The following is a 10484-nucleotide window of genomic DNA, read 5'->3' as shown; positions in this document are numbered from 1 at the left end:
AGATGTGTATAAGAGACAACGGTAAAGCAATGCGGATTGCGGAAGTTGAAAATTTTATGAAATGACATGTTTGCAAAGTGCAAACCACGATTTTTTAATCAAACAAAAATTTATGACATTCGAGCCGCGAGATTTCATACCTACTGAAATTATATGATGTAAGAGCCGCGATATTTCAGACAAAAATAGGACTTTTCCAGACTAGCTTTTGAATAACCTATAGAATTGCACCATGATTATTTTCAACCATCAACAAACGCATGGAACTAAAACAAAGCTTAATATAAAGGAAAAGCTGGAGACTGGAGAGGTGACGGAATTACCTACGATGTCGGAATATACCGCGCTTACCCTAGCTTTTCTCATAACATAAGTTTTGTTTCAAGTCATTTGAGGTTTGCCACTGTGCAGAGAGTGAACGAAGATTTAAAGACCTACGGCGACGCATTATCGGCAAAATTTCCGCCTTCAGAAGATCTTGCCGACACATTTAGATTGAAATTCTTGCATTTAATATATTTCTCAGTCTTCAGCCAACTATTTAGAAAAAAAGTAAGGTTTCCGGTACGTTGGATGGATTACGATGCAGCGAAGCTTGTCCGGAAATCAGTTGCGATGAGTTCCTGCAAAAAATGTAAACAACATTTTTTCGATTGCGTAGTTTTGGTCGCATTAGAGTGGTCAGACTGCTTTATTACTTGTTCAGTTGACACTTGCTGTACAACCGGACTGTTTTTAGGGTAAAATTAGTTATTTGGGGTAACACGTGCATGCAACCTTGTAATAAGTTCGTGGCTTGTAAATAGTTCGTCATTACTCAGCGTAAATGGCTTTTCATTAAAAATTACCCGGCGACGCATCTTTAAAATGGCCGGCGACGCTTTGGGTTTAAAAATCCATATATTGCCGACGCTGCATCCACCCTCTGCATAGTGGGAGGTTTGTTTGGCTATTAATGTTCAGTTTATGTTTAGTATTGGTTTATTGGTCTGAATAAAATGGGAACAGTGCAGTCAGAGTCAGTCACTAGGTTCAATTAGGCTAAATGAAAATAAATTAAGATTTTAATACAGATAAACAAAAATAAAATAAATAAATACCTACTAATAAATAAATGAGAAAAAAATATTCTGCAAAACAGACTGGCTAACCTCTGGGGGAGAAAGCCAGTCATGTTTATGGAGAATCAAACTTGAAAAATAATTATTTTAAGTAAGTGCAAAATGCAAATGCTACATAATCCTTCAAAAATAAATTCACCTGTTTTTAGACTTAGAGAGCTCAAATGACACACGTGCTTTTGCCGAGAATACAACTGACTTTCTCCGTACCACCGTACGGTAGTTTTTTTTATAATTGGGGTTAAGACTTGTAGCGACAAAAGCGCCCACCAGCCTGATCTCTGTCAGAAAAAGAAAGCAAAGCAGCAGACTCGGAGCTCTGCTATACTAGGTTGCTGCCGGTACTGACTAAAACCCGGACCCGGACCAGTCCGCCGGACCCGGACCGAGTGACTAAAACCCAGACCCGGACAGGTCCGGCGGACCAGGTTCAAAAAAATAAAAGGCTGCAAATCATCTGAAACGTCGAGAAAACTTTTAATTTCACATATAAAATTTTTATATTTACTTTCATGTCGATGCAGGAGCGTTGATGTCCTCGTGGGAGTGCAGAGATGCCGAGACCAGCGTTTGTCGCAGGTGAGCTCCTGAGATCCTCGTGACCGCAGCCGCGACTGTGGCGGCCCCCGGGCTGGACGCTCCTTATATACCCCCGCTTCTGGACAAAAGTTACCGGGTTACGAGCCTGCCCACTCTCGATGCAGCAGAAAAGACGAAATTTACGTACCGCATTCTTATTTAATAATAAAGACAAGGTTAAACGCCCAGCACTATTTTTACGCCTTTTTACTGGCAGTGTAGTTGAAGGTGGCAAATAGTTTGCAACCGACTTTAATGTTGGAAGATTGTAACAAACTTGTTTAGTGCATTTCCAGACAATGTTTATTGGTATTGAGAAGTGGTTCTCGGACTTTTCGGGCCTTTCCCTAACTGGATTTTTGCACCTCAAACATGCTGATGTTTTTTCAATGTTAATTGTAATTAATTTTATTTGACTATTTTACTTATTTAATTCAATTTTTATTTAAAAACTGTTGATGTGTTAATACTGCACTACTAAGTAAAATTTCTGGTTAAATACTTCTAAGAGACCCCAATCATGAAATCAATTTTGTAGAAATGCGAAATAGCATAAAGAGAAGATTTTGCCAGCTTGCTTTGGTCCTGTAAAATCTATTAAAGGAACTCAATGAGTGAGCGGTGAGCTTAAGAATCTAGGTGGTCTCGAATGTCATCTTAATAAATTTCTTCTCTTCAACAAGGAAAAACATCAGCATATTCTGCGAATTGAATACAAATAGGATAAATTCAATACCCGGAATCCAGAATATTATTGCAGAGTAGTTACGTTTGAACGTCGCTTCAAGATTGAGTCGTGACTTCAATAGCTGCCTTGTGCCACTATCGGCATCAGTAAACAAGCAGAAAACATCAGAAAGAACAAATTAAGAACTCCCACAAGACACCGAACGTGACATTAGCAAAAGCAAAATATCGCAGCGTCTAACCGGGCAGTCATTGGGGAGAACGTTCCCGCCATGTTGACGCTTACGCTTAGAACACAGGATCGCTACGCTTGCTGATGCACCAGCTAGATTCTGCCATTATCCATACTGTCATTGAAGAAAAGTATTTAGTTTAGGCATGAAATTGTAACCTGTTTAATGATTGTCGAAACCTTTGCAGCCTCACCTCTCAAGACCCCTGATGTAAGGAAGGCTATGCATACTGTATATACATTTGTAACTAAGACGATATAATAAGTATACAGTGTACGGGGATTTGGAAATATATTTTATCATATATTTCATGACATTTCGACATCGCAATAAAGTCAAGGGTATGAATTATTCCCAAATTATGAATATATTTTGAGTTACATATACACGCTTCAAAATTCTAAACTATTCTCAGCAAAAAACTCATCAGCCTAGCAGCATTCCATCCGTCGTATTGTAGTCCTTGCTCGTGCACTAGCTGGCGCCGGTCAAACCTCGAGCCTGGTTGAAGGAACGCATGGGATCCATATCCAAATTGCTGTGTAACATTATATTGCATACTTCCGTTAAGTTGATGTGAGGTGAACACATGCAATTACTCATCTTCTGGAAGTGCAATTAGGAATATATTTTGTTCATGAAAGCCACGGTGTTGTATATAAATTAATTGACTTGTCGAAGTTATTATATATTTCGCCAGCAAAATATTGCGCAAAGACTTGTACGCTGGTTTGAAAGCTGTTTTTTTTTCACTTCCTTTCACAAGCTTCTGAACAAAAGTAAAAGAAGAATAATTAGCACACACAAAATAATCGTATATAACCTCACGTTGAACATTTTTGAGACTTGTTGCTTCTCCATTGCTATTGAATGTTACATCAACATTTATACGGTGTAAAATAAAACCATGAACCGAGGCTGCTTGCCGGGTTCTGCTCACGGTTCCCTCCAATATGTCGCCGATGCAAGACAACGGATAAGATGTTTGGACGTCTAAAATTTATAATATATTTAGTCCCTTAAATGCACCAATTTATCTATCCTGACATCAATATTCGGTAATGCATCAGTATAAAGCAATCTGAACTTGAACAGCCCGTGTCTAAACGCAGAATTATTATCCTTCGCGTATAATTGCATACAACGAATGTATGCATGGGTGTACATATATAGAGCGGCCTGTATTATGCTCCGTATAGCATTGTAGCAATGAGTCCTATACGACGTACGGCAGACTCAAGAACATGCTTGTGTAAAGTTCGCCAGAATAACAAGTTGAGGCATCTGCCTCATCTTAAGATAATTTGAAACATGAATAGGTGCAAGGTTAAATTTGATTAAATTATCAATTAACTGCCCTGCGCTAAGAAGCTTTGCAAATGTCTGATCAGGCATTACAAATTCAGTACCAAATTATACCTCACGTTTATCGTGAGATTTCCACAAACAATACAAACTTTACATAGAACCGCCACATCTTGGCAACGGATCATGTTATTGGGCAGGTCAAAAAGGCTAAGGTTCGCATCATTTTTAGCAGCATTCAAGGTGCGGCGGTTGCGCCTCAGATGGAAACGCAAGGATAACGACTGAAAAATATGTCGTTTGCCTTGAATCGTCCTACGTTCTCAGCAGGTTATAGTAACTTGAGTTCATGTGAATGCTATATACCAAAAATAAACATAAAATCGACAAATTGTGCGTAAAAATTTCTGCGCTGCATATGAAATTATAACTCTTCATTTTTTTCAAGTTGACTAAGGATAAAATTTGATTTTGTTTCGGTGTCTCACCGGAAAATTGGTTCCAAAGCTTTAATGTTATTAATTAATAACATCAACGTTAATCAAATTAATAAAGTTTAATTTTGTTTGGCTGGAACGATATGATGGCGCCTTCCCTTGCAACTTGATTATAAAGAAAAATATAATTCGTTCTATATTTTCACATAACTTCAATAATCGTAATAATTTCTAGCTAATTTATTTATTACATAATATTTGCAGTCTATCAGCTGTTAAATAAGGTTAACATCTCCGAGGAGTGAAACGCCTTCAACTTAATGATGCAATCTTGCTAGAAATTCCGATTAATCCACTTTAGGTTCGGTTTCTATGAGCTCGTAATGACAAATTTAATTGCAAAGCAGTGCATATTTCAAACTATCTCCTTAATTTGGATCGCATTCGTGATGCAAGTTGTCGTGCGATAGCTACAGCGTCACATAAAGCGTAAAAAATATCCATCAATTTTTCTTTTATTTAACTACTCACGTAGCAGATGTATAGTAGCTCTATCTGTGGTGTACAAAACTTTTGCGTGACCTCCCTTTTCAGCGGAAGGAAAGATTGAATTAAATTTGCATTGAATAATGTAAAGAAAGCCCTTCACTTAAACTGAATTTATTGAATTGAATTTGTGTCGAGTAAACACAAAAAAAAAATGGAATAAAGACGATAGGCGCGAGCTGTTGCCCGGTGGAAGTCCTCTGAATCGGGAGCAGGAGCTTCACCTGGCTAGTGTAAACCAGCCATGTAGCACAGGGAAACTGACACGCTAAGCTCCGTGCAGCCCATCCTGTCAAAATAAATGCCAACTGATTTTAATGATACGAAAGCCAAAAGAGAAAATTGGAACAAGCTGAATATTAGGGCTGTAAATATTAAATGCTTAAATTTACGAACCTAGCAGCTATGCTCTTGAAATTTAAATGGTAATCTTGGAATAAGAGATTTATAGAACAAATTTGGCTTTCTAAGGTATATAATATATATTCAGTTGGAAGACAAGACGGGTTTTATGATTTGGGTTGAGAGTAGTGAAGGGGAAACGGTTATCCATAATGGAAACCGGCCGGGGCTACAAGTTGCCACAACACCCTGAGCTTTAGTGACGGACAACCAACCTGCAGCATCCGGTCCTCTCCTCAGCTCTCGCAGAGTCTCGTCCTCCGTAAGAAGACGAGCTGATGCCGCAGTCTCCAGGTCGTCCCAAAACCTCGAGGCCGCCACCTCAGACGAGACGCACGCTGGAGGTCTCACTCCTTCACGTAGACAGGGAGGACAATGGGCAAAGGTGTGGCGTAGCTGACAGTCGTAAGAATTCTTTCTGCTGGGCTGTTTCTGAATCCGACTAGAGGTATGAGTTTAGCTTCTATCTTCAAAGGTGGATTTGAAGAAATGCGGAAGGCCGCCCACACCACAACAAGAAATGTTGGGAAACTGTAGCCAGCCAAATAAACTTACCACTAACTCAGACCCAAACAATAAACTTCCAACTAGAAATATCTTAGTCAAGATAATTTTATACATGTGGTAACTATCTTCCATGAGTACAAATTAGATACAAACATCGCTTCTAAACGTTCACCTTAGATTATTTAATAGGATTTTATCACTTCATTGTCATTGTAAAACATGTTAACTACGAGACAATAATATCATACAGCTACATCTATGTTTCGCCCGTGAGTCTTGATTGATCGATTGAATGAATGGATTGAAATGCGTTAAAAATACCGCGGCATTCGCGAAGACGTTTTCTCAATTGCAGCACCAGAAAGAGAACTAGAGAGACTTCCAATTAAGCTTATGCATGCCTCATTCGAAGTCAGTAATTGTTTTATTGAGTTGAAATAAAAAAATTGTTAGGAATAAGCCTGCTGACAGTAAGCTATTGTCATATTTAACTTTAGTCATATTTCAAAGCATGTATATGATAATGCGAAATTTCATGTCATTGTGTTAACAATCTTACAGCATATACATACTATGATAACATTTCGATTTGAAATGGTATCCAACGACCGTGTTGATTTCAGCACAACATTTACTATTTTATATACGTACTGTACGTAGTTCATATCACGAAATCAAAACTAAAGCTCACTTTTAGTCCTCTGGTTTTTATGCAGTAACGAGTAACTACTTTTTCCCTGCCATGAAGATGCCGTTTACCCATGACATGAAGATGCGAAGTGCACCGGTCATTTGACATGCTCAATCAATAAATTTTACATTGTCAAAGATCGTGTCCTTAATTATTGTCGGGAATGTAAAAAATATACTGCCCTTAATTATTGTCGCTTTATCGGTTACTGCATCTTCAATATATATGTCCTCTTTTCATAATTTAAATCATCTAAATCTTAATAATTATTTGGAGAAGAAGTAGAATTGAAGGTAAGAAATCTTATTTGTCTGCAACTTAGCAGCAAAATTATTAATGAGATACAAACTATACTAACATCATTAAAATATTAAAATAACTTTTTATCCAGAATAACCCAGTAGAATCAACATTACTAAATCCTATTGGCCCTCTCCTGAACTCAGATCGGTTCTTATTTAGCCGCTGGCCGGTTAAATGTTGCACTTCACAAAAAAGGACTCTGCACAAAAGGACTCTGCACTTCTTCACCTCATGCCGAGGTGAGATTCGCGTACGGACACGCACTGAGGGAGGTTTGCTTTGCTGAGGGAGGTGAGCCCTGCTGCATGAGGGAGGTAAGCCCTGCTGAGGGAGGTGTGCTCTGCTGAGGGAGGTGTGCTCTGCTGAGGGAGGTGAGTTAAACCCTTCGCTATTTCTATCGAACTCAGTTCGTCGCTATATGTATTAAAGCCTAAGGCTACTGGAGTTATAACCGCCTGCATAGGTAAATTAGTTTGTGCTTTCCATGTAATGTGCATTAACTAAAACTCTCCACATTGACGCAATTCTAGGCGTTGACGTGCTAGGCGAAACTGCCACGGGAAACATACCTACGCTTACAAACGACGGGATTTACAACTACAAGCTGGCGGAGGCTCTACAACATGGATTTCGAAAATACCCGCGAACACCAAAATACACTTGAGCGACGATTTCGGGAAAGTACCACAGCGGACGAGTTTGAAATACGACACACTCCAAAGAATACTCTATTATACTCTTCTATAAGAAACATTCAACAGCCCAACTCTCCAGCATTGTTGCGACTTCAGCCTTCTTACGGACCTCGAGTCTCGGATTTGACTCCACCGAAGGTCGGAAGTCTGCACTAGCACCGCCGCATCAAGAACATCATCGAAGAGACGTTTCATCGTCACCAGCAGCAGTTCGGGCACCTTCATCATCAGCAGTAGTAGCACGACAAAAAGCTTGGAATAACACCACCACAGATTGGAGGCGACGCTACTCTTCCATATATATATATATATAGTACAGTAGTCATAAATTCTACCATTAGACCGGCAGTGAGACATGACGCTAAGCGCGGTGATAACGGCGATGGCGCGAAGCAAGTGACGACAACGTCGACCAGCCCTCAGTGTCCGGTGCCTCCGTCCTAAACCTCGGTGATGTGCCAGTTGGAAAGACTTATGTTAGGCAGTTCCTTTGTTTTTGTAGGGGCCGGCAGCTTAGCATCTGATTATTATATCAGTGTTATTTCGTGCTTATGACGATTAATCTTCTCAATTTCTGTACGTAGGTTTGCGTTTGATTATTATTTCAGAGTATTTATGTGCTATTGACGATAACTCTGCATAATCTCTATACTGAGGTCTGTGTCGGATTTTTATAATATAGGTCGTGTTAAATCTTTTCAGCTGTTATTATTCTTTCTTTTGTTAACTCGTGATTGCCAGATCGAAAAAAGACGTGCCATTACAACCACTACGGTCAAACCAGACAAATCTATAAAGTTGCTCTAAAGAGAAATATCGAATATAATAACATTAAATAACAAACAAACCCGAACCTTTAAACATAATCAAATCATAGTAACACATGAATAGAAAACCCGAGTAAAAAAATGCTACGTTATTAGAATTACAGGCACTGAAATAAATATTCCGATCACAATCAGAGTTCTATCCTTGCACATCATTCCTTATTTCCCAGAAATGTTTATCCGCGGTGCTATCCCGTATAGGGTGAATGATAAGACTGTCGTGAACGACCGTATGAATCGCGGTCGTACTGTTTCCAGTGGAAGTATCGAAGTTAGAATGGTATGATTGACTCGAAGTTTCGCACGGCCGTTATTTCTCAACTCACCGGCTGTCATCTATGTCTGCGGAGCTATCAACAGAACGTACTTGCATGATGGTTACAACAGAAGAAGAACCTTGTAGTGAGAATTTTGCATACATAGGCAGTGACCCGCATACTTGAAGCAATAGGGCAACATGGGGCAGCGCGCCCCCCCTTTTTTTAAACTAAATTTTTGATGAAGTTTTAATTGATACGAGGTGGTTCTTTGTTTTGTTTAAATGTGCAACTAATAAGGAATGTATGATGTGAATTAGGCGCCTATAGAGTTATTCAATTTTTAATGAAACACTATTTTGTAAAAAGTGTCAAAATGTGCCCATTGCCCCATCCCTGGGGCAATGGGCCCATGAGCTTAGGGCAAGGCGCCCACCCTTGGTCCCTTTACCGCATTTGCATAATTTTCGTTTAAAAATGATAAAACAACACTTTACAGTTAAAAATAAGAAAAAATGTATTAAAAATATGACTTTCATACATTTATTAACAACTCAAAAAATCATATCCTTAACATGAAAAAATATACCCTTGGCTTGAAAAAATCTATCATTGACGTGAAGAAAAATATTTCATTGACATAAAAATATATATCCTTGATTTGAAAAATATATCCTTGAGATAAAAAATTCGTCCTGACATGAAAAAATGTATTCTTGACTAGAAAAAATATATTTAGTTGATCAGAAAAAAAACTTCGTTCCAGTTTTGCCCATAATCCAAATATTATGTGCAGAGAATTCGTACCTAATCGTGATTTCAGCTAACACCATAAAAACTCATCAACTTTTGGCTAATTGGTGTTGACTGAAATCAACTTTTGGCAAGGCAAGAGTCAATAACTCGATAAGGGATCATAAATACGCACAACCAGAAACTAAACCTGCTGCCTTGAGGCGGCAAATCGAGAAATCAAGCAATATAAAATGTGATTGGTAATTCAAAAGCTAGTCATAGTTTTGAAAAGGTCATTGAGACAAATCTAATGATGTATAACACAAGACTTCCCCATGGGCGCTCTGCCCGTGACACGCGTGGGCCCGTTGCCCCCACTAGGTATCCTTTGATTTATATCGTGTCAACATTTTATTTTTAAAGCGAATAGTCTAAACTTGATCTCAAAATTATCCCTATAGATATTACTTTCAAAATATAATTCACAGTAATTTCAAAAGCTTCATCTACACTAATCGATAACAGTTTTATTTAGCAGCAAAAAAAACCTTTATCTGGGCTGAAAAAGTTATCCACAAATATCTTAATAACGCAAACACTTAGCAAAACGTAAATCCGTACACTTCACCTCAGAGAAACTGTCGACCGGCGGTAGAGAACACGGACCAATATCTGCAATACTTAGCGAGAAACCCGCTATGGGCCCATGACCCGCAGTGGGCTCGCTGCCCCATGTTACCCTACCTATTAGACGCCGCGCCCTGAGCGACACTTTCGAGTTTCCCCTTTGTCATGAAGCCCTCGGTCAGTAAAAGATATGAACATACTTGCTCGCTCGTTATTTTACCCCGTCTTGTAGTCGAGCCTCATTCTGTCTTTAATTGCTTAACGCCGCTCAGTCTCCTATCGACTTCTGTACTTAAGTTTTGTTCTGTACTATAATATAAGGAAATCGGAGCCATCTACACTTAATTCAAACAGGCATTGACAGCAACTTTAAGTTGTTCATTACCTTGCTACGATCCTCAAGTCTGTCCGGTTGTCATTCCAAGATATATCAGATGTGAGATCGTAACCGCTACATATCTGACTTATTTCACCTTAAAAATGATCATTATACGAATTCACGTGCCAGGGTGAGAAATCGAATCCATTCCAA

At 38.9% G+C, this 10484-nt stretch overlaps 1 protein-coding gene across 1 annotated transcript in view; it reads right to left on the bottom strand.

The window, feature by feature from the left end:
- Positions 1-1472, bottom strand: part of LOC108678766 — a 28699-nt gene extending 27227 nt beyond the window's left edge. Inside the window, exon 1 of the mRNA XM_018167234.2 lies at positions 1261-1472. The gene's annotated coding sequence lies outside the window, so the exon portion shown is untranslated. The remainder of the gene's footprint in view (positions 1-1260) is intronic.
- Positions 1473-10484: the final 9012 nt, after the last annotated feature.

The sequence above is a fragment of the Hyalella azteca genome, unplaced genomic scaffold (genome assembly GCF_000764305.2).
Source record: "Hyalella azteca isolate HAZT.00-mixed unplaced genomic scaffold, Hazt_2.0.2 contig16037, whole genome shotgun sequence".
NCBI lineage: Eukaryota > Metazoa > Arthropoda > Malacostraca > Amphipoda > Hyalellidae > Hyalella > Hyalella azteca.
The sequence above is the reverse complement of the archived record's forward strand: the minus strand, read 5'-3'. Positions and strand labels throughout refer to the sequence as shown.